This window comes from Oncorhynchus gorbuscha, linkage group LG08 (assembly GCF_021184085.1).
Source record: "Oncorhynchus gorbuscha isolate QuinsamMale2020 ecotype Even-year linkage group LG08, OgorEven_v1.0, whole genome shotgun sequence".
NCBI lineage: Eukaryota > Metazoa > Chordata > Actinopteri > Salmoniformes > Salmonidae > Oncorhynchus > Oncorhynchus gorbuscha.
Genome location: NC_060180.1, coordinates 44,961,152 through 44,988,004, shown reverse-complemented (window position 1 = coordinate 44,988,004; position 26,853 = coordinate 44,961,152). Strand labels below are relative to the sequence as shown.

At 41.1% G+C, this 26,853-nt stretch overlaps 1 pseudogene; it reads right to left on the bottom strand.

Annotated features, from left to right (window-relative positions):
- Nucleotides 1-800: 800 nt before the first annotated feature.
- On the bottom strand, nucleotides 801-18,826 carry LOC124041707 (annotated as a pseudogene).
- Nucleotides 18,827-26,853: the final 8,027 nt, after the last annotated feature.

Below are 26,853 nucleotides of genomic sequence, written 5' to 3'. Positions count from 1 at the left end.
CATGTTTTTTATTGATTTTTAATACATTTGCACAAAAAAAATCGAAACCTGTTTTCACTTTGTCATTATGGGGTAATGTGTGTAGACTGAGGATTTTCTAAAAAAAACAATTTTAGAATAAGGCTGTAACGTAACAAAATGTGGAAAAAGTCGAGGGGTCTGAATAAATAATGTAATGTATGCCATTTAGCAGACGCTTTTATCCAAAGCGACTTACAGTCATGTGTGCATACATTCTACGTATGGGTGGTCCCGGGAATCGAACCCACTACCCTGGCGTTACAAGCGCCATGCTCTACCAACTGAGCTACAGAAGGACCAGAAGGAATACTTTCCAAATGCACCGTATATAATACCATTAGTATATTACCATAAGTAGTTATCCATAACCCTGCTACCAGTCATGTTTTAGGCCAATATACATGTAAACAGGACTATCACGCCTACACGGACACTTGCACACCACTTATGATGCTGCCATACTGTTTACTATTATTATAAGGGATTCACAGCAAAGCTATGCTGAACAAATTTGCCTCAAGAACCCATACGGCCCCTCAGGATAGATTTTCCTCCATCTTGGACATTTTGAAAAATCTTTGAAAAACTTCTCATGAACCATAAATCCAAATTATACCATCTCTTAACTTAGTTTGAGAAAAACTAAGGGATTGGTGACGAGATGGCTGAGTTATTGATAAATCAGGAAATCAGATTTTACATGTCCATTTAAAACCTTTGTAAATCCACAATGGCCTATCAACTTTGGGTCATCAAATACATTACCATGATGAACCATGTTAAGTTTTGCTTTGTTATCTTTAAAAAAGTTAGTCAAAGTGACTGTTAAAAGTTTAAAGTAATCATAAAATAATCTTCACCTGGACTGAAAGTCTGATACACTCAGAATTTGGTATTTTGAATAATCAAAACAGTCCCTAAACAGTTTGAGAAAATAACATTAATGCATTGAAAGATGGCCACACTATACCAATAGATGCATATTAGCACATATGCTAAAATGTGAAAAACAAAAATATAATAACTTCAAAGAAATCTTCTCATGAACCATGACACAAAATGTGGAATGTTGGCCCATGCTACATCTTAACTTAGCTTGAGAAAAGCTAAAAGGGATTGGTAAAAAGATGGCAGAGTTACAAATCAAAAATCAGATTTGACGTGTCCATTTAAACCACAGTAAAGCCACTCCAAAGTGGCCTATCAACTTGAAACGCATCATCGCCATCATGGACGTCCTTAAGATTAACCTATAGATGCATGTTAGCACATATGCTAATAATACTTAACATATTCTCATGAACTCATGAAGTCAGATTGAGTCTATATACCAAATCTGGAGTCAATGAATTAGTCTCTAATGAATTTGACAATGATTAGTTGCTGCATTCAAAGTCGGCCACACTGCACCACTAGATGGCACCATATCACACCAGGGCTATAAAGAACTGAACCGATGGACATGGGCCATGAAACTTGGTAAGTAAACCTTACATATATGTCCTTACAAGCTGTGTGAACATAAATTCACTGCAACCTTAGATGGCTGCACCAGACCAGTTGGTGGCACTATAGATATCATTGGCAACAGTGGCACCATAAGATACTAGAGTAAATACTATTGGTCAAGTGGACTTTGATATTAAACAAGATCGCTGGTGTAAAAAAATATATAATAATAACTAAACTATATATATATATATATATATATGCATACTAATGCATGCATTGTTCTGACAAAGTACAGTGAACAAGGACCCAAGTGTACTACTCAGGCATAACTCTACAAGAGCATGTTAATATCGCAATAATAGGGCTGCAACATTTGTACACAGAGGCTTGGGAAATACAACAAATGTAACACTATTCTATCAAACAAATTAACTGACAAAATAAAACCACCAGAAGGTCAGAAATGCACACCTCCTCAAACGTATTAACATCACTAACAGTGCATTTAAAGGAGGGTCAGAGTCTATGGGAGAGATATCACTGTGTGCGCACCTGTGTAGACATGTTAGTGCCATAACAAGCTGTCTGACCACACCACACTGGGCCTTCATTCCTTCCTTTTCATTACAGCACAGCTCTGTGAGCCTTCAACACAGATCTACTGTGTGCATCTTAGGCTGGGTTTGCACTCTACCAAGCGTTCAAAAACATTATTGACACTAGTGTAAAGTTGTGGTGCGTGGTGAAGCGGTTGCAGAGCCTCTCTCTACGGAGTAGACCTAGTGGAGGGGAAATCCAGTCTTCGATATCATCCTCTCGCTCTGCTTCAAGGCAGGGTTTAGGGGCCATATGAATGCCTCAACACTGTGTGTTAAACTCTCCATTTGTCTCAGCCATACCGCCACCACAATCTGCCTGTCTATCCACCAGAGAGTCTGTGTGTGTGTCTCAGCTGACGAGCAGACCATCCTTCCCTGCGAGGCGTTGGCGGTGCACATGGTCCTGCTCCAGGTCCTCGTGACTGGGATGCCACAGCCGGGACAGAATCCGTTCCATGTTCAGGGCATACATGGTGTGAGAGGGCATCACACCTCGGTGGACCTATGTCAAGGAAAATCATGAACAATATAGTCGTTTGAGTTGATTTTTCTTTCACATACAATGACACAAATACCTTTTCAGCTTTCCTTTTGATTAGAAAGAAAAATGTTTGTGGAATGCGGTTGAAAAAGCCAATCAATTCAAATGTCAGAATGTTTTTTGTTATAGGTATATCATGTGACATAAGGCAGATTGAAGCTGTGATTCTCTCACCTGTAACGCTTCCAGGAGATCAAACATGCTGATCGGAGGGAGGGGCGCAAGGAGACTGTCACCAGAACAGGCCAATAGGAGAACAGCCTGCTGCTCAGCATCGTCTTGTAATAGCTGAGGGGCGGGCCGGCCAGACACGATGCACTGTGAGGTGGGCTAGAGTACGGATGAGGAGAGGGAGTCAGAACAGACGAGCATGACAAGAGCCTAAAAGTAATTTATTAGTAAGGGGAAATTCTGCCTGGCCCTAAAACTGCAAAGGACCCTGCCTTTGTAAATAAAATAAAAATAAGTATTTTAAATGGACCTCTATCCAGTCTCCAAGTGATCCTTTTTGCAGTGTGCTGTATGGGCAGCTCTCCTACCTCACCTTACTGCTACTACTGGTGCTTCATGTACCTAAAGTATAGTATGTTGTTTGAACTAACAACCATTTAAGGTAAAACTGAAGTCTATAAAATTACTCTAAGTTGACCCTTGATGTTACATTTGAACAGAGCAGTTAAACTTTATTCTACAGTCCACCGCGTACCATATAGTTACTAATTAAAATGGTAATAGCCTAATAATTGCATTTTGTTTTCTATGCAATTCATTGATACAAGTAGATGTGCAACCAGAGGGGGGAAAAAGCTGTAATAAAAAAATATAAACTCTTGACCACCTTTACTCCACACACAGAGATGCATTCAAAGCTCTCCCTCACCCTCCATTTGGCAAATGTGACCATAATTATATCGTCCTGATTCCTTCTTACAAGCAAAAACTAAAGCAGGAAGTACCAGTGACTTGGTCAATAAGAAAGTGGTCAGATGAAGCAGATGCTAAACTACAGGACTGTTTTGCTAGCACAGACTGGAATATGGTCCGGGATTCTTCCGATGGCATTGAGGAGCACACGTACATACATACCCCAACCAGAAGCCATGGATTACAGGAAACATCCACACTGAGCTAAAGGGAAGAGCTGCTGCTTTCAAGGAGCGGGAAGAATATAAGAAATCCCACTATGCCCTCCAATGAACCATCAAAACAGGTACAGCATCAATACAGGACTAAGATTGAATCGTACTACACCTGCTCCGATGCTAGTCGGATGTGGCAGTGCTTGCAAACTATTAGACTACAAAGGGAACCACAGCCCCAAGCTGCCCAGTGAGCCTATTTTTATTTATTTAAACCTTTATTTAACTAGGCAAGTCAGTAAGGAACAAATTCTTATTTACAATGACGGCCTACCAAAAGGCCTCCTGTGGATACGGGGGCCTGGGATTAAAATAAATACAACATAAATATAGGACAAAACACACATCACAACACTACATAAAGAGAGACCTAAGACAACACAGCATGGTAGCAACACCACATGATAGCAGCACAAAACATGGTACAAACATTATTGGGCAGTCAACAGCACAAAGGTCAAGAAGGTGGAGACAAAAATACATCACACAAAGCAGCCACAACTGTCAGTAAGAGTGTACATGATTGAGTCATTGAATGAAGAGATTGAGATAAAACTGTCCAGTTTGAGTGTTTGTTGGAGCTCGTTCCATTCACTAGCTCCAGCGAACTGAAAAGAGGAGCGATCCAGGGATGTGTGTGCTTTGGGGACCTTTAACAGAATGTGACTGGTAGAACGAGAGTTGAATGTGGAGGATGAGGGCTGCAGTAGATATCTCAGACAGGGGGAGTGAGGCCTAAGAGGGTTTTATAAATAAGCATCAAACAGCAGGTCTTGCGATGGGTATACAGAGATGAACAAAATACAGAGTAGTACAGAGTGCAGTGATGTGTTCTATAAAAGTGCATTGGTGGCAAATCTGATGGCCGAATGGTAAAGAACATCTAGCCGCTCAAGAGCACCCTTACCTGCCGATCTATAAATGATGTCTCCGTAATCTAGCATGGTTAGGATGGTCATCTGAATCAGGGTTAGTTTGGCAGCTGGGGTGAAAGAGGAGCGATTATGATAAAGGAAACCAAGTCTAGATTTAACTTTAGCCTGCAGCTTTGATATGTGCTGAGACAAAGACAGTGCACAGTCTAGCCATACTCCCAAGTAATTGTATGAGGTGACTACTTCAAGCTCTAAACCCTCAAGAGGTAGTAATAACACCTGGGGGAAGAGCAGCATTCTTCTTAACAAATCACATGACCTTTGTATTGTAGCTGTTCAGAAGGTTAAGGGCAGAGAAAGCTTGTTGGACACTAAGAAAGCTTTGTTGTAGAGCATTTAACACAACATCTGGGGAGTGGCCAGCTGAGTATAAGACTATCATCTGCATATAAATGGATGAGAGCGCTTCCTACTGCCTGAGCTATGTTGTTGATGTAGCTCAGTTGGTAGAGCATGGCGCTTGTAACGCCAGGGTAGTGGGTTCGATCCCCGGGATCACCCATACGTAGAATGTATGCACACATGACTGTAAGTCGCTTTGGATAAAAGCGTGTGCTAAATGGCATATATTATTATTATATTATTATGTAAATTGAGAAGAGCGTGGGGTCTAGGATTGAGCTTTGGGGTACTCCCTTGGTGACAGGCAGTGGCTGAGACATCAGATTTTTTTTAACTTTATACACTGCACTCAGAGAGGTAGTTAGCAAACCAGGCCATAGACACCAATACTCCTTAGCCGGCCCACAAGAATGGAATGGTCTACCGTATCAAAATCTTTGGCCATGTCAATAAAAATAGCACAATATTGCTTAGAATCAAGGGCAATGGTGACATCATTTAGGACCTTTAAGGTTGCAGTGACACATCCATAACCGGAGCAGAAACCAGATTGTATACCCGAGACAATACTATAGACATCAAGAAACCCAGTCAGTTGATTATTGACAAGTTTTACAACACTTTTGATAAACAGGGCAAAATAGAAATGGGCCTATAACAGTTATGATCAGCTTGATCTCCCCCTTTAAATAAAGGACAAACTGTGGCTGCCTTCCAAGCAATGGGAACCTCCCCAGAAAGGAGAGACAGGTTAAAAAGGTTGGAGATAGGCTTGGCGATGATGGGGGCAGCAACCTAAAAGAAGTAAGGGCATAAACCATCTGACCCTGATGTTTTTTGGGGGTCAAGTTTAAGGAGCTCCTTTAGCACCTCAGACTCAGTGACTGCCTGCAGGGTGAAACTTTGTAGCAAGACAGGGGAAAAAAAGAGGGAGAAGAGTCGGGGATAGTCGCATTAGAAGGGGTGGGAGATGAGGAAATGTTGGACGGACAAGGAGGCATGGCTGAGACAAATAGGAATCCTGACTTAATGAAGTGGTGAATAAAGAGCTCAGCCATGTGCTTCTTGTCAGCAACTACCATCAACATTAAGGGACATGGGCAGCTGTGAGGAGGGTTTATTCTCCAGAACTTCTTGGGGTTAGACCCACAGAGAACTGCTCCTTAAAGTAACTAAATTTGGCCTTCTGGATAGCCTGAGTTCACTTAATTGTTATTTGCCTGAATGATAGCCAGTCATTCTTGAGGTGGAGTAACTCTGCAAGATAACGGTCGAACCAGGGGCTGAACCTGTTTTTAATTCTCATTTTCTCTATGGGGGCGTGTTTGTTAACAATACCATTGAAAGTATCAAAAAAGGAAGGTCCAAGCGTCTTAGACAGAGAGGATCAAGCTGATTCTATACCATTTTTACAGAGGCCAGTTCTTGAAGGCTTGCACATTAAAGTTTTTTAGCAAGCGTCTATGACAAATCAGATGAGCTAAATTACTTCTATGCTTGTATCAAGGAAAGTAACACATCAGCTGTTCCGGACAACTGTTTGATCATGCTCTCCAAGTCAATGTGAGTAAGACCTTTAAACATGTCAACATTCACAAGGCCAGACGGATTTCCAGGACGTGTAATCCGAGCATGCGCTGACAACTTAGCAAGTGTCTTAACTGACATCTTCAACCTGTCCCTGACTGAGTCTGTAATACCAACATGTTTCAAGCAGACCACCATAGTCCCTGTTCCCAAGAACACTAAGGTAACCTGCTTAAATGACTACTGACCCGTAGCACTCACATCTGTAGCCATGAAGTGCTTTGAAAGGCTGGTCATGGCTCACAACACCAGCATCCCAGAAACTCTAGACCCACTCCAATTTGCATACCGCCCGAACAGATCCACAGATGACGTAACCTCTATTGCTCTCTACACTGCCCTTTCCCACCTGGACAAAACACCTGTGAAAATGCTATTCATTGACTACAGCTCAGCATTCGACACCATAGTGCCCTCAAAGCATATCACTAAGCTAAGGACCCTGGGACTAAACACCTCCCTCTGCAACTGGATCCTGGAATTCCTGACGGGCCGCCCCCAGGTTGTAAGTGTAGGTAACAACACACCCTCCTGTACTCCACATTCACTCATGACTGCATGGCCAGGCATGACTTCAACAGCATCAGCAATCAGCATTTGCAGATGACAACAACAGTAGGCCTGATCACAAACAATTATGAGACAGCCTATAGGGAGAAGGTCAGAGACCTGGCAGTGTGGTGCCAGGACAACAACCTCTCCCTCAACATGATCAAGACAAAGAAGATGATTGTTGACTATAGTTAAAGGATGTCCGAGCCCGCCCCCAGTGAAGCAGGTTGAGCGCTTCAAGTTCCTTGGTGTCCACATCACCAACAAACTATCACGGTCCAAACACATTAATAACCTCTTGGAACTCCCTCTCCTGGATAAGTGTCATCAATTGACACTAATTAGCATAACGCAACAGACAAAAAAAATATTACTAGAAAATATTCATGAAATCACAAGTGAAATATATTGAAAGACAGCTTAGCCTTTTGTTAATCACCCTGTCATCTCAGATTTTGAAATTATACTTTACAGCCAAAGCAAGACAAGCATTTGTGTAAGTTTATTGATAGCATAGCATAGCATTATGCCTAGCTAGCTGCAGGCAGCTTGGTCACGAAAATCAGAAAAGCAATCAATTAAATTGTTTACCTTTGATGAGCTTTGGATGTTTTCACTCAAGAGACTCCCAGTTAGACAGCAAATGTTCATTTTGTCCCATAAAGATTATTTTTATAGCCGAAACACCTCCGTTTGTACTTCACGTTTGGTTGAGAAATCCACCGGAAACTGCGGTCACGACAACGCCGAAACATATTCCAAATTAGATCCATTATATCAACAGAAACATGGCAAACGTTTTTTTATAATCAATCCTCAAGGTGTTTTTCAAATATCTATTCGATAATATATCAACCGGGACAGATGGCTTCTTAGTAGGAAAGAGAGAAACAATGGCCGCATTTGTCTTTTACGCACAAAACACTCAGAGAGCCTCTAGGTGACCACTGACGCAATGTTGTCGTTCAGGCTCATTTTTCAAAATAAAAACCTGAAACTATGTATTGTGACACTAGACACATTAGGGAAGCCATAGAAAAAGGAATCTGGTTGATATCTCATTCACTGCTCAATAGGGATGCATAGGAACGCAGAGCTTTTTAATTAAGAGTCCCTTCCGGATTGTATTTTTCTCAGACTTTCACCTGCAATATCAGTTCTATTATACTCACAGACAATATTTTGACAATTTTGGAAACTTTAGAGTGTTTTCTATCCTAAGCTGTCAATTATATGCATATTCTAGCATCTTGTCCTGACAAAATAGCACGTTTACTTTGGGGAACATTATTTTTCCAAAAATGAAAATAGCGCCCCCTAGTTTCAAGAGGTTAAGACAGTCGTGAAGAGGGCACGACAAAGCCTATTAACCCTCAGGAGACTGAAAAGATTTGGCATGGGTCCTCAGATCCTCAAAAGGTCCCACATCTGCACCATCCTGACTGGTTGCATCACTGCCTGGTATGGCAACTGCTCGGCCTTCGACCGCAAGGCACTACAGAGGGTAGTGCGTATGGCCCAGTACATCACTGTGGCCAAGCTTCCTGCCATCCAGTACCTCTATACCAGGCAGTGTCAGAGAAAGGCCCTAAAAATGGTCAAAGACTCCAGCCACCCTAGTCATTGACTGTTCTCTCTGCTACCGCACGGCAAGCTGTACCAGAGCACCAAGTCTAGGTCCAAAAGGCTTCTTAAAAGCTTCTACCCCCAAGCCATAAGACTGCTGGAAAAAGAATCAAGAGCTACGCAGGCCCTTCTTTTACACTGCTGCTACGCTCTGTTTATTATCTATGAATAGTCACTTTAACTCTACCTACATGTAAATATTACCTCCACTAACCGGTGCCCCTGCACATTGACTCTACCGGTACCCCATGTATATCGCCTCGCTATTATTATTTTACTGCTGCTATTTAATTATTGGTTACTTTTTATTTTCAATGTTTTACCTAAAACTTTTTTTTCTTAACTTCTTAAAGCATTGTTGGTTAAGCAGGGCGGCAGGTAGCCTAGTGGTTAGAGCGTTGGGCCAGTAACCAAAAGGTTGCTGTATCAAATCCCCGAACTGAAAAGTTAAAAATCTGTCGTTCTGCCCATGAAGGCAGTTAACCCACTGTTCCCCGGTAGGCCATTATTGTAAATAAGGATTTGTTCTTAACTGACTTGCCTAGATAAATAAAGGTGAAATAAAAATGTAAGGGCTTGTAGGTAAGCATTTTACTGTAAGGTCTACCTACACTGTTTGTATTTGGAGCATGTGATAAATAACACTTGATTTGATACTTTGTTGAACATTTTTCTAGTTGATTTAAGGCAGCTGAACACTGCAGAAAGACAATTAACCTCATTACCAATTTGTGACAATGTGGTAGGCTGCCAGGCTGTTCTTCAAGTAGGGCTGGGGGGTGACATCACTGCCGAAGGCGTAGGGGAAGTGTCCGTCACGCAGTCTGTAGGCCTTCCTCCTGGACACCACAGCAGTCAGCATGTCCTTCAGGTGGTTCTGTGGTAGTGGAGGGAACGACAGGTGAGTGAAGTGTGTGTATGAGGAGGGGGGGAGGGAATCCTGAGTGGACTGATTCAACTTGCTGTTGGAAGGGGTACAAAGCCTGTCTCAAAGCAAAAAGTAACCTGTGCTACATGAGAAACATGAAGTCTTACAACCCTTCTCATATCTTGTACTAGTATCCCATAAAAACACACACTCGACACATACCTCCACTGCGTGGACCATGGTGCTGACGGCGTCCTCCGTGATGTTGTCCAGGCCCAGCTCAAAAGCGGTGACCAGCATGCGGGCCTCCAGCTGGCCCCGGGTGGGCAGCAACATGGTGTGGGCACTAAGTCTCAGCTCCTCTTCCTCACTCCCAACCTCCCGCGGGCTGAAGGCCTGGGCCGCACTCAGAGGGTTCTGGGGCTAGAAGCGATGCTGGACGCGCAACGGGTCACACGCACTGAATTATACTTCACCAACAGGAGAGGTCTGATGTTTATAAACCATGTATTACTGCCACCTCCCATTATGCATTATTGAAGGACAACAACTCACATCAAATTTCTGTCTGAATGAGAACTTCTTCTTTCCTTTGGCAGGCTTGCCAGGCTTGGAGGCTGAGCTACCTGCCCACTGCAAAGATCCAGCACCCTCTGGAAAAGGGTTGCAGTCAGGTTTGTGGTCAACATACAGATGTGTGGTATCCATCAATAGTAATATACTCTATGGAAACCCTACCTGGTGTGGCGACGATTATCTGACAACGTGTGAGAATGGCCAGGAGAAAGTCATTGTGGACATGAACTGAGAGAGAGAAAGAAAAATTAGTAGAGTTTGATTGAAATTCTTTTTTTTTTGCACTGAGCAGACTAGCTCTGGTCCATACGCTTGTGTCAGCTCGTAATGCAAATAGGACGCATGTGCATGGCTAGCGGCTGTAAACAAAGTGCTCTCATTTCATATTTTGGAGAACGGTCAACTGAAGAATTCAGTGAAAAGTTAAATCAGAACTCTAGTAACATCTTAACTTTGGTGAGTAATGAAAGTATATTGAAGCCAGTCACTAAAAAAAATTGTTGATGGGGCTTGAATGGAAAGATGCAAGTCGCTGACATGGACCAGAGCTTGGTTTAAAACCCTTGATTGCTGATGCTATGTATTGGTCAGTGAGACGTTTTGAAGCCCCAGGTCACCCATATTGTCACTCCCCAGAAGAAGCAGTCCTCCATATGTATTTCGATTAAAATGGACAAAATTACATGTCATTATAGGTTTTGGGGGCAGTAATATTAGAACTTTCCAAAAAGTATACTTCAAGTTTTTATATATTTTTTCAATTTTATTTTTAGCTCACATAATATAAAAGTATGCATTAAGGTGCGTATGTAATATAATAAGGCAAAAATACATTTAGACATTAATAAATGCATTTTTAAAGCTTCCAACATATTTTTTACAACAGTGGGGGAGTGCCTAGATGAAGGTGGGGGGGCTTCAAAACAGGCCTTTCCCAAAATGCACCTTGGCCTTTCCAACCCTGACCCAATATATACAGTTTAAGATGGAAGTTTAATTACACTTAGGTTGGAGTCATTAACTTCTTGGTGACTGGGGGGGCAGTATTGAGTAGCTTGGATGAATAAGGTGCCCAGAGTAAACTGCCTGCTTCTCAGCCATAAAAGCTAGAATATGCATATAATTAGTATAATTTGATTTTTTTTAAACACTCTGAAGTTTCTAAAACTGTTTGAATGATGTCTGAGTATAACAGAACTCATATGGCAGGCAAAAACCTGAGAAAAAAATCCAACCAGGAAGTGGGAAATCTGAGGTTTGTAGTTTTTCAACTCATTGCCATTCCAATATACAGTGTCTGTGTGGTCATTTTTGCACTTCATAAGGCTTCCACTAGATGTCAACAGTCTTTAGAACCTCGTTTCAGGCTTCTACTGTGAAGGGGGGGCTGAATGAGAGAGGATTGAGCCAGGTGTCTGGCAGAGTGCCATGGGCTCGTGACTCAAGTTCATGTGAGTTACCTCGCGTTCCATTGCTTTTCTACAGACAAAGGAATTTTCCGGTTGGAACATTATTGAAGATTTATAATAAAAAACATCCTAAAGATTGATTCCATACTTCGTTTGACATGTTTCTACAGACTATAACGGAACTTTTTGGACTTTTCGTCCGACCTTTCCGCTGGACTTGCATGGGCGCTGCGAGTTTGGATTTGTTTACCAAGCACGCTAACAGAAGGAGGTGTTTGGACATAAATGATATACTTTATCGAACAAATCAAACATTTATTGTGTAACTGGGATTCCTGGGAGTGCATTCTGATGAAGATCAAAGGTAAGTGAATATTTATAATGCTATTTCTGACTAATGTTGACTCCACAACATGGATGATATCTTTATGGCTTGTTTTTTTTCTGAAATCTGTCGCAGCCGTTACATTAAGGAGAGGAACAGTAGCGTCCCACCCTGCCAACAGCCAGTGAAAGTGCAGGGCGCCAAATTCAAAACAACAATCTCATAATTAAAATTCCTCAAGATTACAAGTATTTTACTCCATTTTAAAAGATACAATTCTTGTTAATCCAGCCACAGTGTCTGATTTCAAAAAGGCTTTACAGTGAAAGCACCACAAACAATTGTTAGGTCACCACCAAGTCACACAAAAACAGCAATTTTCCAGCCAAAGAGAGAAGTCACAAAAAGCAGAAATATAGATAAAATTAAATCACTAAAATGTGATTATCTTCATCAGATGACACTCTTAGGACTTCATGTTACACAATACATGCATGTTTTGTTCGGTAAAGTTCATATTTATATCCAAAAATCTGAGTTTACATTAGCACGTTATGTTCAGTAGTTCCAAAACATCCAGTGATTTTGCAGAGAGCCACATCAATTTACAGAAATTCTCATAATAGACATTGATAAAAGATGTTATACATGGAATTTTAGATCCACTTCTCCTTAACCTCTTAAGTCGACCCTCTACTTTTTCGAACATTCTGTTAAAAATCGCGCAACATTTCAGCGCCCTGCTACTCGTGCCAGGAATATAGTATATGCATATGATTAGTATGTGTGGATAGAAAACACTCAGACGTTTATAAAACTGGTTCAATCACGGCTGTGACTATAACAGAACGTGCGTTTCATCGAAAAGCGCAGGAAAATCGGATCACTGAAAATCGGAAAATATATCAATGCGCCACTTGCATGTATTGTCTATGGGAAAGCAAATTACCTGGAGCCGAGATTGCAATTCCTACAGCTTCCACACGATGTCAACAGTCTTGTCATTTGCCTAGGCTTTGTTTCTTGGTCAAACGAAGAAGAAACAGCCCATTTCTTCAAGTCTCGGACCGGATATTTTGGTTGAGATTTACCCGGACATTATTTCCAGACGTACCCCTATAGAATATACATCGCCTCGTGATAAATGTAAATGTAAATGTGATCAATTTGATCGCTTATTAACGTTTACTAATACCTAAAGTTGCATTACAAAAGTATTTCGAAGTTTTTTGTGAAAGTTTATCGTCAACTTTTTTAATTTAAAAAAATGACGTTATGTTATAAGACGCTTTCCGTTTACACACAGTCTTCATAGATCGATATCTAGGCTATATATGGACCGATTTAATCGAAAAAAAAAGACCCAATAGTGATTATGGGACATCTAGGAGTGCCAACAAAGAAGGTCAAAGGTAATGAATGTTTTATATTTTATTTGTGCGGTTTGTGTAGTGCCGACTATGCTAATTATTTTGTTTACGTCCCCTGCGGGTCTTTTGGGGTGTTACATGCTATCAGATAATAGCTTCTCATGCTTTCGCCGAAAAGCATTTTAAAAATCTGACTTGTTGCCTGGAATCACAACGAGTGTAGCTTTAATTCAATACCCTGCATGTGTATTTTAATGAACGTTTGAGTTTTAACTAGTACTATTAGCATTTAGCATAGCGCATTTGCATTTCCAGATGTCTAAATGGGACGCCTGCGTGTCAGGTAGGAGCAAGAGGTTAATGCAACCGCTGTGTCAGATTTCAATTTTTTTTTAGGAAAAAGCACACCATGCAATAATCTGAGTATGGCGCTCAGACGACAAATCAAGCCCAACAGATATCCACCATGTTGGAGTCAACAGAATTAAGAAATAGCATTATAAATATTCACTTACCTTTGATGATCTTCATCAGAATGCACTGCCAGGAATCCCAGTTGCACAATAAATGTTTGTTTTGTTCCATCATTTATGTCCAAATACCTCCTTTTTGTTAGCGCGTTCAGTACACAATCCAAACTCACGGTCACTAGCAGCAGACAAAAAGTCAAAAGGTTCCGTTACAGTCCGTAGAAACATGCCAAACGATGTATGAAATCAATCTTTAGGATGTTAACATAAATGTTCAATAATGTTCCAACCGGAGAATTCCTTTGTCTGTAGAAAAGCAATGGAACAGAGCTCGCTCTCACGTGAACGCGCGAGACTGAGCTCGTGGCTGCTGGCAGACCTCTGACTCATTCCCCTCTCATTCGCCCCCACATCACAGTAGAAGCATAAAACAAGGTTCTAAAGACTGTTGACATCTAGTGGAAGCCTTAGGAAGTGCAATGACCCCATAGACACTGTATTCGATAGGGCAAGAGTTGAAAACCTACAAACCTCAGATTTCCCACTTCCTGGTTGGATTTTTTCTCAGGTTTTTGCCTGCCATATGAGTTCTGTTATACTCACAGACATCATTCAAACAGTTTTAGAAACTTCATACCGTTTTTTTTGTATCCAAATCTACTAATTATATGCAGATTCTAGCAGGCAGTTTAGCAGGCAGGCAGTTTAATTTGGGCACGCTTTTCATCAAAAATTCCCAATGCTGCCCCCTACCCTAGAGAAGTTAAACAATTTAAAAGCAAATTTGTGGAGAGTTTGAAAAACAAGTTTTAATGACTCCAACCTAAGTGTATGTAAACTTCTGACTTCCAACTGTATATTTAGACATGTTCCAAACAGACCCGAGGACAACCTGTATAGACCTAGTCAGATCCAGACTTGGTCCTATCCGAGTGAGGGAGCCGAGTTACTTTATTAACCGGAGGTGATAAAGTGCGAGAAGAGACAGTCTAGCAGGTGGGGCAGGACAGTACTGTGAGTAACACAGGGAGGAAGGAACCAACAAGCTACACAGAAAAGCATCGCTCTGTGTGTGTGTAGCCCCTTCCAGAAAAGTCTTAATTACACATACCCGAGACAATCATATCAAATCTGACCCAGACCCGAGACACTATTTATAATTCTGGATCCAGACCCGCTCAGGTCCCAGTTCAGGTCTCAGGCAATGTTACCTCTAACCTGCAGGCTCGCAAGCTCCCCGGGAATGCCCCCCCCCCAGAAGAAATATCAGCCCGCATAGAGAAGCACGACATTGAACTTCACTCAAATGTTCACTAACACTATGAACATGTCCCTTTACTATGGGAATTGCAATCTAATCAATGCAATATTAGCCACTTTCAATGCAACATACCGAAACAAAAAAGTATGCAAGAGATTTTGTTTTAGGCAGAACGCATCAGAGTAGGGTTATATTGCATTGATAGGCCTGAGACCCGAGTTAGGCATAACCAATCAGAGCTGCAGTAGACTTATATGCAATTAAACTATTACCATATATTGATCTGTGCCATTCCCTTTTAACTGGACTGTGTTTACAGCATGAGACCAAAGCGAGAGCTGCATGTAGCCACATGCGCACATTTGTTCATATCCTTTGCTAGTTAGTGACTTATTAGCCCAGTTATAGATCATTTGTAGTCAGCAATGGGGGAGTGATTGATTCCTACAAAAGCACAAAACATGTGCATTTGTAGCCTTTTTTTAAAAGCGAAGTGTTGTATTTTGCAACAGGCTTGAATAAGCCAAGTAGCCAACAGGCAGAGGGTAGCATAATTTGTCTTTCCTGTAATAATGGTATGGGAATAATGATGCATTTTATTTTAAAGTGGTTTGTTGCAACAAACACAATAATATTTTCATCCTTATCTGAAGAACAAGTGGATACACAAGTTAATGTTAAGCCCTGCATGTTTTTTCTAAAGTCTCATGGAATGTAATGCCGACATTGAACACCACCCATCGGCTGCTACCGTAGGCTGAATGACAGAACAGCTATTTCCATGTTAAAATGTTAGGCCTACATGATGATCAAATAGCCACAGTAGCCTACTTGACCACTTAAAACTGTAACTTAAAGCGGTTACAGCCTCATCGTTCACAGTAAACACTCGCTGAAAGTCACACAGCATTTTCTAAATGTTCAAGTTTGCGCTAAGCATATCTGAAATTTTCTCAGTGCATACATTTCTGTATGAAGACCTCTAGTCCAACCCACAGAAACAGTCAGAGAATGTTGAATAATTTCTCCACTAACCGTTGTCTTGTGCCAAAAGGCGACGAGCCTCGATGTCAAACTCTTCCTTGCTTATCTTGTGTTTGAACCACAGTTTCAAGTTCGCCCAGTAACTATAAGAGATGCAATTGAGGAAATGAACATTCATGACAACGTTAGCTAAACATTCAGTAAAGTTAACGTAAAAGCGTGCGCATACTAGGCTCGATTTGCTCCTGGCAGAACTTGGCTTGGCGAAGTGAACGTCTGTGCCTCGCATACCCTCTTAAAAGACCTTCACTTGAGAAATTGCAATATTACGGTTTGTCCCTCAAGACAACGTAGCAACATAGCCAGTATACACTTCCTCAAAATAGTCAGAATGAATATAAGATTAATTCATAAATTGTCATTCATTTTGACGTTTTTGCAGGAGAGGCCTTAGTCGATCCATATTACATCTTACAGATGTTCGTTGCAGCATTTCAGAAGTAATAAACTAGTCATCTCTCGTTGAACAACAACACGTAGTTACCACTCCTACAAGGGGGAGTAGACCGAACTTCGACTTGGGAGAGTATTCGAACACGCCTGGTGTTCAAATTGATTACGTTCGTTGCGGAACAAGAGTTGAGTGGAGATGAACGGACACAGTTCAGTCAGTCCAGTTTTGTCAGTCGTCCTGATGAGTCGTTCCCAGCTAGCTAGTTTATGCTTGTGGCTAGAAACTTATCTGCTGAAGGTTGGTCTTGGGACTGTTCAGAATTATTCCATTTGAATCTGATTCATTTTTCTTTTTTCTACCTTTTACACTTCTTGTACCTTTATACGTCATACCTGTATACAGGTTGAACATGGCCGATTTTGACACTCAAACTCCTAAATTGGAACGCAGTGGCCGTACAGTAACATGCTATACCTGACTTCAGAGCTCAGGGTCTCCGCTTCACAGTTCTGTATGGGTTTTGACCGACAGACTTTCTGAACTTGAGCACTGAGTGACAAGAAGTTGACCCCATCCCTCCTGCTAATTGGGACTTTTGCAAATGTTTTGTTTTCTGAGCGAGGGAAATGGTGTAAATAACGAGGACACCCGTGAGGCCAAATGTGCACTGAAGATCTCCATATCACAAAACTCATGTAATATACTGTGTCAACGTTTATGATCACCAAAAGTACGAGCTGCTTCTCTGAACTGCCCTGTGAAAAGTTAACACTGTAAAATCGTATTTATATAATCATGTTGCAAATTATACCCACCTGACCCAGATTGCGATTTTATAATGGATTGCGTAAACAGTAGAACAAAAACGCCACAAAACGAACTGTTCCGGATGGATGCGGACGCCTTTAGTCGCACAATTTTACATCTACCTAAGATGTTTGGTGCAGTATTTCTCAAGTGGAAAAATGTACATGAAAACTAGTCATCTGTCGTCGAATGACAAACACCTAATTGAAAAAATCCCTACTGATGACCAATCACTGACGAAGGGGCGTAGACTTTAAATACCGAACTTCGACTTGCCTCAAGAAAAAGTGTGCGCGCTCAGAACAGCCTAAAAAAAATGTTCATGAAAAATGTTCATAAAATGTTCATAATGTACCTATGACAATTGTCTACAGACATGTCGATAACTAGACTTTAGACTTGCTTTCAATGAGAATAACAGTCATTACACATACTTTTTAAAAGTAGTTTTGAACGGTAAATTGGCTAAAACAAGCAGACAAGAAAATTGCATTTGTAAAAAGAGCTAATGGGGTAACCTAGGTAACCACAGGTTGTTTTACCCACAGGCGGGCGATGTCGCGATGTTATAGCTATGGGTGTATTGGTAAATTCACTCTGGAGTGCCAAACTGCGTTCTGGACGTTCGTAAATTGAGAGCATTGTCAGATTGCCCGTTAGTAAATTCAGAGGTCCATTCTCGGAGCATTCAGAGGGCACCCTGGACGCTCTGGCCGAGTAGAGTTCATCCGAGCAGTCAATCCGTTTTGAGCTCCCGAATGGCACAGTGGTCTGAGGCACTGCATCTCAGTGCCTCAGTCCCTGGTTCGAATTCAGCCTGTATCACATCCGGCAGTGATTGAGATAGGGCAGCGCACAATTAGCCCAGCATCATTCGGGGTTGGCCATCATTGTAAATAAGAATGTATTCTTAACTGACTTGCCTAATTAAATAATGGTTAAATGTACAAAATGATAATTTAAAAGCACCCAAGCTAAATGGCTAAATAAAGCTAGTTTGCTCGTTACTTCCAGACACAAATAAGATAACACCTCACTCTGACCATTTCACTCACCCTGGCAACAATTTTAATATTTATTTTTGCCGAAATGTACAGACACCAGTCATATTAAACGGGTGTTGCGCGTTCGGAAATGCATCAGTTACTCTAGCACTCAGGCAAGAAGCTCAAAAAACGAGCAGATAGCCAGAGCGAATTTACGAACGCACCCATAATACCGACTGGGAAAAACAAGCTACAGGCTTTAGCTAGCTAGATAATACATAGCCGTTAGCAGAGAGCTAGTTTTAGCTATCCATCTGTGGGCGATTAAAACAACTTTCGAAATAGGAAAGTTAAAAAGAAAAGTGTAAGGACAACATCAAATCAACCAATGGTTGCTTACTTACTGTTTAACATTATCACCAATTGCTTCAGTTAAATGTTTCTTGGCAATTTCAAGCTCAGTAGCATGGGCTGCCATAACGACGTCTATACAAGTGTTGGACGTAATCATTCCGCGCCTGGGCTGCATCTTCTTTTTTCTGTCCTCGGAAATGTGTACATCAGCAAAAGGTGTAATAGCGCCACCTATGAACATGGAATATAGGAAACCCCCCCCCCCACACACACACACACACACACACACACACACACACACACACACACACACACACACACACACACACACACACACACACACACACACACACACACACACACACACACACACACTTCTGCAATTACCATTTCCTGCCAGCAGAGAGCACACATGCCTCAAGAGACAGTGCTGTGTATTATTAACAGTGCATTCGGAAAGTATTCAGACCCCTTGACCTTTTCCACATTTTGTTATCTTACCTTAGTTTTTTTCCACTCATCAATCGACACACGATACCCTACAAAGCAAAAACAGGTTTTTAGACATTTTAGCAAATGTGTTAGTAATCAAAGTTATTAAAATTAAATGTATTAAGAAACACCTTTGGCAGCGATCACAGCCTCAACTCTTCATGGGTATGACGCTACAAGCTTGGCACACCTGTATTTGGGAAGGTTCTCCCATTCTTCTCTGCAGATCCTCTCAAGCTCTGTCAGGATGGATGGGGAGCGTCGCTGCACAGCTATTTTTATTTTTTTATTTAACCTTTATTTAACTAGGCAAGTTATTTACAATAACGGCCTAGGAACAGTGGGTTAACTGCCTTGTTCAGGCAATACTTATATAAATGTGATTTTTCGGTCAATGTTTTTGATAAATGAGCAAACATTTCTACTGTGCCTTGAGAAACTATTCACCCCACTTGGCATTTTTCCTATTTTGTGGCCTTACAACCTGGGATTCAAATATACTTTTGGAGGATTTATATAATTTGATTTACACAACATGCCTACCACTTTGAAGATGCAAAATATGTTTTATTGTGAAACAAACAACAAATAATACAAAATAAAAACAGAAAACTGAGCGTGCATAACTATTCACCCCCCCCTCCCCTCCCCCAAGTCTCTTAGAATATATCGCTATAAACTAGGCACATTTAGCCACTTGGGATGTTTGCCCATTCATCAAGGCAAAACTGCTCCAGCTCCCTCAGGTTGGATGGGTTCTTGATGGTGTACAGCAATCTTTAAGTCATACCACAGATTCTCAATTGGATTGAGGTCTGGGCTTTGACTAGGCCATTCCAAGACATTTCAATGTTCCCCTTAAACCACCCAAGTGTTGCTTTAACAGTATGCATCGGGTAATTGTCCTGCTGGAAGGTGAACCTCCGTCCCAGTCTCAAATTTCTGGAAGACTGAAACAGGTTTCCCTCAAGAAGTTATTTAGCACCATCCATCAATTTATTTATTTAGCACCATCCATCATTCCTTCAATTCTGACCAGTTTCCCAGTCCCTGCTGATGAAAAACATCCACACAGCATGATGCTGCCACCACCATGCTTCACTGTGGGGATGCTGTTCTCGGGGTGATGAGAGATGTTGGGTTTGTGCCAGACATAGCGTTTTCCTTGATGGCCAAAAAGCTCAATTTTAGTCTCATCTGACCAGAGTACCTTCTTCCATATGTTTGGGGAGTCTCCCACATGCCTTTTGGTGAACACCAAACGTGTTTGCTTATTTCTTCTTTCAGCAATGATTTTTTTATGGCCACTCTTCCGTAAAGCCCAACTCTGTGGAGTGTATGGCTTAAAGTGGTCCTATGGACAGATACTCCAATCTCTGCTGTGGAGTTTTGCAGCTCCTTCAGGGTTATCTTTGGTCTCTTTGTTGCCTCTGATTAATGCCCTCCCTCTCTGGTCTGTGAGTTTTGGTGGGCGGCCCTCTCTTGGCAGGTTTGTTGAAAACGCTATGTCTGGCACAAACCCAACATCTCTCATCACCCCGAGAACAGCATCCCCACAGTGAAGCATGGTGGTGGCAGCATCATGCTGTGCAGATGTTTTTCATCAGCAGGGACTGGGAAACTGGTCAGAATTGAAGGAATGATGGATGGTGCATTATTCTTTCCATTTTTAATAATGGATTTAATGGTGCTCCGTGGGATGTTCAAAGTTTCTGATATATTTTTGTAACCCAACCCTGATCTGTACTTCTCCACAACTTTGTCCCTGACATGTTTGGTGATCTCCTTGGTCTTCATGGTGCCGCTTGCTTGGTGGTGCCCCTTGCTTAGCGATGTTGTAGACGTTGGAGCCTTTCAGAACAGGTGTTATATACTGAGATCATGTGACAGATCATGTGACACTTAGATTGCACACAGGTGGAATTTTTATTTAATTAATTGTGTGACTTCTGAAGGCAATTGGTTTCACCAGATCTTATTTAGGGACTTCATAGCAAAGGGGGTGAAAACATATGCACGTACCACTTTTTTTTTTTTTTGTTGTAGAATTCTTTGAAAAAAGTTATTTTTTTCATTTCACTTCACCAAATTTGGACTATTTTGCGTATCTCCATTACATGGAATCCAAATAAAAATAAATTAAAATTACAGGTTGTCATGCAACAATATAGGAACAACGCCAAGGGGGTGAATACTTTTACAAGGCACTGTACAAGCCTGTTTTTGCTTCGTCATTGTGGGGTATTGTGTGTAGATTGATGAGGGGGAAAAAACAATTTAATACATTTTAGAAAAAGGCTGTAAGGTAACAAAATGTGGAAAAGTCAAGGGGTCTAAATACTTTCCGAATGCACTTTACATACTGTTTTACTCATGATGTATAATACTGTATTCTAGTCAAGACCATCCTTTTCAACTATTGCTGTTCATATACAATTCTATCCTACGTATTTTACAGATATACTACATATACTATCCACAGAGTGTCCATAATGTCTATACATCCCATCACATATACCGTATTTATTCAGAACAAATATATAAACGCATCAATTTCAACAATTATACTGAGTTACAGTTCATATAAGAAAATCATTCAACTGAAATAAATTCATTAGGCCCTAATCTATGGATTTCACATGACTGGGCAGGGGCACAGCCATGGGTGGACCTGGGAGAACATAGGCCCACCCACTTGGGAGCCAGGCCCACCCACTGGGGAGCTAGGCCCAGACAATCAGAATTCGTTTTTTCCCAACAAAATCAAATCAAATCAAATCAAATCAAATTTATTTATATAGCCCTTCGTACATCAGCTGATATCTCAAAGTGCTGTACAGAAACCCAGCCTAAAACCCCAAACAGCAAACAATGCAGGTGTAAAAGCACGGTGGCTAGGAAAAACTCCCTAGAAAGGCCAAAACCTAGGAAGAAACCTAGAGAGGAACCGGGCTATGTGGGGTGGCCAGTCCTCTTCTGGCTGTGCCGGGTAGAGATTATAACAGAACATGACCAAGATGTTCAAATGTTCATAAATGACCAGCATGGTCAAATAATAATAAGGCAGAACAGTTGAAACTGGAGCAGCAGCACAGTCAGATGGACTGGGGACAGCAAGGAGCCATCATGTCAGGTAGTCCTGGGGCACGGTCCTTTATTACAGACATAAATACTCCTCAGTTTTATCAGTTCTCCGGGTGCCTGGTCTCAGACAATCCCGCAGGTGAAGAAGCCGGATGAGGAGGTCCTGGGCTGGCGTGGTTACACGTGGTCTGTAGATGTGAGGCCGGTTAGACACATTCTTCCAAATTCTCCAAAACGACGTTGGAGGCAGCTTATGGTAGAGAAATGAACATTACATTCTCTGGCAGCAGATTTGGTAGACATTCCGGCAGTCAGCATGCCAATTGCATTCTCCTTCAAAACTTGAGACATCTGTGGCATTGTGTTATGTGACAAAACTGCATATTTGAGAGTGACCTTTTATTGCCCCCAGCACAAGGTGCACCTGTGTAATGATCATGATGTTTAATCAGCTTCTTGATATTCCACACCTGTCTGTGGATGCATTATTTTGGAAACTGAGAAATGCTCACTAACAGAGACATAAACAAATGTGTGCACAACATTTGAGAGGAATAAGCTTTTTGTGTGTATGGAACATTTCTGGGATCTTTTATTTCAGCTAATGAAACATGGAACCAACACTTTACATGTTGTGTTTATATTTTTGTTCCGTATATATATTTATACTGTGGACTCCGACAATGCTAGTCCTAATATTTCTATATTTCTTAATTCCATTCTTTTACTTTCAGATTCATTGTATTGTTGTGTATTGTAAGATATTACTGCACTGTTGGAGCTAGGAACTCAAGCATTTTGCTACATCCGCAATAACATCTGCTAAATATTTTGTAAGTCGCTCTGGATAAGAGCGTCTGCTAAATGTAAATGTAAATGTAAATATGTGTATGCGAACAATACAATTTGATTTGATTTAGTCAGCTATCTAAACTTGTAGTAAGCATGGTCGAATTACTGAATGGGCTGAGGCCCATTGATCATCAGTTATCATATAAAAAACTATAAACTTTTGCCTCCACCCTATGGCAAAATGTGTAGTACTGCAGGAAAATAGCTGTAAAACTGCTAATTTTTCTCTCCACTCATGGCAAAATTAGCAGAATTGCATGAAATGTGTTATAAAATTGCTAAATCTAGCCCGTGGCAAAACGTGTAGAATTGCAGCAAACTTAATTTAAAATGGCAACATTTTCTCTGTGCAAGGGGGGCTGTTAAAATGTTTTGCTTGCAAGCCACATGATGAGTTCTGTTTTTTTGTGGGCCCCCATCCCCATCAAAGGTGCCCAGTCCTGATTTAGCTTTACACGACTCCCAATAAACATAGCATATAGGCACAAATAAAACAATGAGCCAGATGTTTCACTGGATCTAATAATCTAAAGCATTCGGATGGCATTTCCACTAACCACCAGCTATGCTGATGAGAGGAAGCCCAGTGGCTGGCAGTGGGAGAAGATGGAGTGATATGGATTTTGGCAGACATTCTACACATTTTCTCATCAAACATTTGATCTCAATACAGTTTTCTGTTCCCAAAACTATAATTTGTTACAAACAGAGTGGACTAAGTTTGGTAGACTCAACCCTTTGCCAAAGAAATAAAATGGCTTTGTTTAGGAGGAGTGCAAGGGTGAATTGAGTTATTGCCCACGCACTTCACAGAGTAGGTGTTCCCTAACGGAAATATGTAAATACATGCTAAAACACCGCAAATATGACCTCGCTAGCTCGTGCTTGGCTCTGCCCACCTCCTTGCTTGTTCTGCCCACTATGATTAATTTGCTCCCATTGGAAACGACAGACTGGTCTATCCTGGGTTATAGAAATCTTTGATGTTGGTCAAATCAAATCAAATTAAATGTTATTTGTCACATACTCAGAATACCACAGCTGAAGATCTTACCGTGAAATGCTTACTTACAAGCCCTTAACCAACAATGCAGTTCAAGAAATAGAGTTAAGAAAATATTTACCAAATAATCTCAAGTAAAAAAATTAATAGAAAAATAATAACACAATAAAATAACAATAACGAGGCTTTATACAGGGGGTACAAGTACCAAGTGGATGTGCGGGGTACAGGTTAGTTGAGGTAATTTGTACATGTAGGTAGGGGTAAAGTGACTATGAATAGATAATAAAAAGCGAGTAGCAGCAGTGTAAAAACAAAGGAGGGAGGGTCAATGTAAGTAGTCCGGCTGGCCATTTGATTAATTGTTAATTGTCCAGCAGTCTTATGGCATGGGGGTAGAAGCTGTTAAGGATCCTATTTTGGACCTAGACTTGGCGCTCCAGTACTGCTTGTAGTGCGTTTGCAGAGAGAACAGTCTATGACTTGGGTGACTGGAGTCTTTGACAATTTCTTGGGCCTTCCTCTGACACCGCCTAGTGTATAGGTCCTGGATGGCAGGAAGCTTGGCTCCGGTGATGTGCAAAATGTCTGGACCCAGGTACAAGTTGTCATTAGTCACAGATCTAGGATCAGTAAATCTGACTTTATTTTAGTGTGGGACAATTTCCTCATTCTCTATTGATTGGTTGTTCTTGGGTTAAATATGACATTTTGTGATTGAATATATGCAATACGATATGATATATTGTCAAAAAGAATATTTGATTTTTTTCTCGCATCACTATTGTTGTGTTGTCGTCTTGCAGCACATACTCTCCCAGTGTCTGGGGCAATTTCCTCTTTCTCTATTGATTGGTTGTTATTGGTTTAAATATGACACTTTGTGATTCAATATACAGTATGCCTATCAAATATACAGTTTTTCAATCCATGTATAGATGTACAAGTTGCCTTGGGGAGAGACCATCTTTTCACCACAAACATTAAGAAAATCTCGAGACAAAAAGACATGATAATACCCATTCTTGCACTCATCAAAGATCACTAAGGCTCTTGTTTGATGTTTCATGGAAATTAAAATCACTTCTAATGATGTACAACTTTGGCAATCAATCATTTTATTGTGGCTGATCCATACTAGTATAGACTGGAGGAAAATAATTTATAAAAAAGCTAAATTAAATTAAAATGTACATTAGGAGCACTGGCCTACAGTGTCCAAATCCAACAAAGCAACATAATTATTAATAGGGCAAGAATAACAATTATTGGCTATAATACCTTTGTCTTTATTGAAGGCTATGATGATAAAATGATAAAAATAAATGTGTGTGTGTGTGATGTGCAACAGGTTACTTAAAGAGTGTTGAGGGGTAGAGAACATATTCATTTAAATGTAAATCAATTCCAGACAAGGAATGCTACATGCTTTGTGTTTTCTTCACTCTCATAAGAACTTTTTCTCCAATGTTAAGAGTTACCTATTTTCACATACAAACAACGACCTTTGAGAGACAATGAAACACCCAAGCACGCACGCACGCACGCACGCACACACACACACGCACGCACGCACGCACGCACGCACGCACGCACGCACGCACGCACGCACACACACACACACACACACACACACACACACACACACACACACACACACACACACACACACACACACACACACACACACACACACATACCAGTCAAGAAAGTTTAAGAAAGTCCCCTATCCCAGTATTTTCCAAGTAGTACCCTTCTCCCACACTCAAGTATTTCCTCATTTGGTTTTTATGTCCAAAACATTTAGCCTAAAGCCCTCTTTGTTTGCTGAGACCACATATTGTGTCCATAATCAAATAAACACAGCTGCCAATAGCTCTGAGATGGCCACAATATACACACCCTGCCTTGTGGGACAAACACACATAAACTCACAACCATCCCTCACAGAAACCTCTTTAATAAGAGCCAAAACACTGGATAATCAAGATCATAAGTTCTTCTAAGAGGACTTCTAGAAATAGAAACAGAGGTATGTATGAGAGAAATGTTGAAAGTGATTGAGAGTGAGTTGTTGATAAGTGGGTTATATGGGAAAGTTTCAAAGCTTAACCACGAGATTGAAAGTTAAAAATTGATTGAGAGCGTGCGTGAGTGAGTGAAACAAACACCAAGCACTAAAGCTGCAACAACAGCAAGTGTGAGTATGTATGTGTGATCCAGAGCGGGTGTAAGTGTCATCACCACACACACCAATTCCAGGCAACCAGGCATACTGGGTTTCGATCTTTTCTTTTTTCTTTCCTGCCTTCTTTACTCCCTTCTCTCCTTCCTCCTTTCCTTCCTTCCTTCCCTCCCTCCTTCCTTCACACCTCATGGCACAACACCTCTCCCCTTTTTTAGTTTGTGCGTATATATTGATATGTAGGCTACGTGTTCCATTTTTAAATTGATGTAGTTCTGTCCTTGAGCTGTTCATGTCTATTGACATTCTGTATTAGGTCATGTTTCAGGTTTTGTGTTGACCCCAGGAAGCGTAGCTGGTGCTTTCTCAACACCTAATGGGGATCCTAACAAAATACCAAAAATACCTTCCTTCCATTAGCAGTTGAAACCTTATATTAGAAGGAGTTTTGTTATTCTTTAGAAGCACTATGACATCAAAGGTAGTTGGCAGGACAACCTCCCACTCCACAGTGAAAAATTACCATCACCCCAGGCTAGCTCAATCTTTTTGGACCAGCCTCCATCCTACTGCGAGTGT